Raw genomic sequence first — 5,440 nt, forward strand, 5'->3', positions numbered from 1 at the left:
GGGTAAAAATAAAAAGCTGCTGAGTGCCATTGTACTCACTGTCTTGTCTTTAGGTGTGTGGAAGGCTGCATAAAGCTTTATGGACAGGCTACAGAAATATTAAATATTAATATTAAATATTAGTTAGTTTTAGTAAGATTTAAAGTGCGTTCTATTTAATTCATTTCTTTGATTTTTTTGCTGGTCCTTATTCTGCTTTTATGACTGTGAAACTTTACTGTTTTTCTAATCAAACTTCAAGGTATTCGGGTCGGGTCTATCTGATGTTTCAGTTGCAGACTGAACCTAATTGTTGCCAAGGACACGGTGGAGGATCAAGATCAGGAGTAAGTAGACTTTACTTGCTGATGTCAACTATGAGACTATTCAATCCTGATGTTTTCTGTTTTGTTTAAATGATTTCATACACACACACAGACACACAGACACACACAGCTGTCAGTCAGGGAAGCGATCTGCAGATCTGCACTGACTAATCTATTCAGTAATAGGAAACGGCACAAGGAGAAACTCTATCCCTGTGATGTGGGAGTCTGGAGAAGCTCTGGTGTGGTTGATGCCGGATAAATAGACGCCTATTCACACACTGGCACACACAAACAGGGGAATGTGCCGACATGCGTTACTAGCAGACCCCTACACACACACACACACACACACACACACACACAGACACACAGTGCGAATAAAACTGCCATGTACATATACCTGCGGTGGGTTACAGGCCCCTGAGTGCCTGCAAACACATGTGATCTCCTGACCTTGTAGTGCAAACATTGGGCTATACTGTGAAAGGATCTGTGCATGTGTGTGAGTGTGTGCTTGTGCGTGTATTGACGTGTTTGGGTGTGACTGTGTATGTTTCTGCAAGATCAGTGTGACTTCCTGGCTGGTTGTGTGGAATATGTGCAGCAACACTCTGTGCCATAATTATCTTCGTCCAACTTATTTCCTGCTCCTAGCTGCAGGAAAGAACTGTGTCACTTCTGTGTGATGTGCATGTGTGCATCTCTATGGGGCAAGATTTGCATTCCGGCACATTAGATCTTAAATGAAACAAAACCACTTCGCCCACTTTTTTAGGAAGTTGTTTTGAAGAACTGTCTAAATTAGCTTCAAATTCAATAGTCAGCTAGGCATGAAGACTGCGTGTATGGAATCGCCAGTCAGATCAGATTATTTCTACCATCATCTTTGCTGTTGCAGAATTCCTTGAGTGCCGTGTCTTTCTCTAATAATATCTCCAGTACACGGATGTTCAGATCAAACGTTTTGCCCGCCTGTAACAGGAGGCAAACTTTGTTTTTTTTGCATGAAAGCTGGATGCACCGCTTCCTGTACCCTGCACTGCACACTGGTATTGAATTCAGAGGTTCAAAGTTCTCAAACATCGGCATAATTCCCCAGGAACACTAAACTTGTCTGGTTCAGGAAATCTTACTGTGACAAGTTTGCTTCAAAAACAGAAAGGGAAAAAAAAAAGATGCAGCCAGGAGATAATCTTGTGGTGACTTCAGCTGATCATCACCAACACGTAGCAGTAAAACTGGGTGTGGTCCTACAGTGAATGCAACAGGCCTTAGAGGTCAGTGGTACAATACAATGCAGTTCCTCCAAACAAGACTTAATGCTATCCTTAGTTTGTCTGGTTAATTTTTCATTTACTCAGAAGTCCTTGTGTCCCTTAATGGACTGTTCACCTGAAGGTCAGCTCAGCAGGAAACGCGGCAAATATCCAGACGATGGGGATCGGCATCTGGTGACGTGAAAGGACATAAAAGGAGAAGGGACTCCGTGCTTTCCACCTGTGCATCTCAGAAGAAGGGGGAGTCATGACATTTCTACGACCTGTTTCTATATTGTTCGTGGCTGTGATTGGTTACGTGAGGCTACTGACGCACACTCACCACAGGTGGATGCAATAAGTGTAGTAAAAGGTTTGTATCAGCTATCTCCACATCTGATAAGCTGTAATGTGTTTGCAGCATGTTTTTTCCCAAAATATGATGATATAGTATGCATAACTGGTATGTATGCATGTGCATACTGTACAGCTTTAATTTATTGGAGATTATCTATCGGGATTTCAGGAGCAGGACCACGCCTCCAAACACGCTCCTTCCGGTTGTCATCTATATAGGTTCCCCCAGTTCTGCCAGCTGCTCATTCTCATTTACGTGCCCCACCCTGCCTCCCTCTTCGTTCTCAATTCTTTAACTTCTTCATTTCTATTTAGTGCATGGGGATCTGCCAGGCCCGGGAGCCATCTCCACTCCCCAAACTGCAGCTCAATTCATGTCAAAGCATTCACTTTTACCTACTGAAAGCTGTAAAACCTAAAATGAGGACGTGGACCCAGCTAGTGAAAGGGCTTTTAACATTTTTAACATTATCAGTATCTCAAATCTAATTGGACAGTGGACTAATAGTCAGCTTCATGGCCAGGTGAGGCAGATACTCTTATTATTTCAAGACAAATGATGCAAATAAAAGATTTTGAATTGGTTCAAAATCTTTTATTTTGAACCAATATATCCATCCATTCACTTCCGCTTATCCTTTTCAGGGTCGCAGGGGGCGCTGGAGCCTATATAGGGCGAAAGGCGGGGTACACCCTGGACAGGTCGCCAGTCTGTCGCAGGGCTAACACATAGGGACAGACAACCATTCACACTCACTCGCACATTCATACCTAGTGACAATTTAGATTAATCAATTAACCTATCCCCACAAGCTGCATGTCTTTGGACGGTGGGAGGAAGCCGGAGTACCCGGAGAGAACCCACGCAAACACGGGGAGAACATGCAAACTCCACACAGAAAGACCCCGGCCTGATGGAGGAATTGAACTCAGGACCTTCTTGCTGTGCGGCAACAGTGCTAACCACCGTGCCACCGTGCTGAACCAATATATATATATTTGTATATTCTATATATACAAATATATATAGAATACAAATATATATATATTTGTATTCTATATGAATACAAATATATATATATATATAGATATATATTCTATATGATCCTTGTCATGTTGAATGTGAGACCCCAAGTGAAGTCAGTTCAACTGGGGAGGCCAGTTCACACCATTCAGCCTGGTCAGGAACACTCTCGGGCAGGTAGGTGTAAGATTGTCGAGGTCTACAATCATGGGACACCTTCATTACTGTAAATACAGAGAGTTAGACTCAAGATCAGGAAGGTCAGATTAAACTTTGCCAATAAACAGCTGGAACAGTTTTGGAAACTTTGGGCAGATGAAACCAAGACGATCTGAAGCATACGACATCATCTGTCAAACACAGTGGAGCCAGTGTTACAGTGTGTGCACTTAAAGCTGCCAGTAAAATCTGTTCACCAGTGTTTTCTAATGACGTGACTGCAGTATGAATTCTGAAGCGAGCAGGTCTATAATCGCTGCTCGTTCGCTCACAGTGCAAAAGCAACTCCAGAGTTTCTCAAGGTAAAGAAACGGGATATTCTTCAGTGGCAAAGTCGGTCACCTGAACCAGCAGATGTTCAGTTACTGAAGATAAAACCGAAGCAGAAAGACCCACAAACAAGCAGCAACTGAAGGTGGCCCAGCAGAGGATCTAAATGGTAAATGGCCTGTATTTGTATAGCGTTTTACTAGTCCCTAAGGACCCCAAAGCGCTTTACACAACCAGTCATCCACCCATTCACACACACATTCACACACTGGTGATGGCAGCTACATTGTAGCCACATACATTGTGGTCTCAAACCCACAAACATCTAGTGATGTTTGTGGGTTTGAGACTTCAAATGATTTTCGTCTAATCTTTACAAAACACCCTTATATTTAAAATCACATTAGTTTTTCCAGTTACCCGTGAGCATCTGAAAAATGGGGGACTGTGTAGAAAATGGTTCCTGTAAAAAGTGAATACTAATTTTTTTTGTTAAATCCCTTGAATTAAAGCTGAAAGTCCTCGCTTCATTCACAGGAAACAAGGCAAAGCATTCAGAGGATTTTGTCTGTGGTGATGCACAGAGGAAAAATTACAAAAAATGTTTGATCGTTCAGAAACACGTGGACTACAAACTGGACACCCGGTGAGAACGCTTGTGTTTGTGCTGCGAGAGCTGTTACCTATGCAGATGTGTTTGCACAACTCAGTTTGTGTGTGTGCATGTGTGGCATGCGTGTTCACACCCTCCAGGCTGTAGTAGACCGTCCTGGGATCAGACTGCTTTGCGTGAGCCAATTCTGTGACTAATTTGGACTGAGGCAGACTCCAGCAAACAAAATACCTTCTCCCCTTCCACCATTATTGTCATCATCTCGCACTCAGACCTGCTTGTGTCTCTCCTGAATGCATATAGCAATATTTACTCTTACTTTTTTAGCCAAGCTGGCAGCGTGGCTCTATGGATGGCAGCACTGCTCTGTCAGCTCTCTCAGCCAGTTTCGTCCAGACTGAAAAAGCCGCTGTGGGTGGATCGTCACTGAATTTTCATACTTGAGGTCCCCAGAGATGAAGCCCTCCGCCTGTGGTGATCCCTTGACTTCTCGTCAAGAGCTGACATTTGTGGTTTGGAGAGAAACTGCTCTACATATTCACAGCTATTTGGTGGATAGCCATGAAATGAGCTCTCAAGTTCCCGTTACAGCTTTAATTCATTCAGTACTTCGTTTTTTTAGGTTTTTTTTTTAATGGTTACTCTCCAAACAAATAGCATTCCTGTTGCCTTTATGTTTTGTGGCGATTAGCTAATGGGGCTTTTAATATATCAAATGCAGCATTGGAACCATTTCAACACCATCACCATGTTAGCATGCCGACGACATTCACAGCTGAGCCAAAGTACGGCTTCACAGGGGTGCTAGCTTGAATGTAGACTGATTATATACACTTGCACAGTCTGAAACAAACACTTGAACAAACACACATAATAGATTAACTTAAAAAAAAAGTTTAATAAAGGCACGTATGTCATTCCAAAGTCAAGGACACAAAAACAGTTCCCCGCCGAGCTAACGCTTCCAGCAGAACGTATTTCATTTGTGCCTCTGCATTTTTCTTTTCTTGATCATTTCCACTGACACCAGGAAAATAAAGTCATGCAGCTCTTTACTTTGTGATAGTTGGTCATTTATCCAGCAGTACAACACAATCGCTGTGTTTTGTTTTCCATCTCGGCATGCTGCTCCATATACGTCCTGCATATCAAAGCTTTCCCTCGTCCAACTCTCAGCTCTGCCTCGAATTCTGCATCGTGCCTCATTGGACTGGAAAAATGGTTTGTTGCATTATCGATAATACTAATCAAACAGGAATATCAATACCTCTCCCCGTTGCTCTGTTCTCTTTCCTTCTTTTTGTTCCTTCCTCTCTCACCTCTCTCCATCTCTTCTTAAAGATTCTGACAGTAGGATACATTATGTAAGTGTGAAATGTACTGGCAGGGGTTC

Source organism: Haplochromis burtoni, unplaced genomic scaffold (assembly GCF_018398535.1).
Source record: "Haplochromis burtoni strain Fernald_Lab_line unplaced genomic scaffold, NCSU_Asbu1 Contig_42, whole genome shotgun sequence".
NCBI lineage: Eukaryota > Metazoa > Chordata > Actinopteri > Cichliformes > Cichlidae > Haplochromis > Haplochromis burtoni.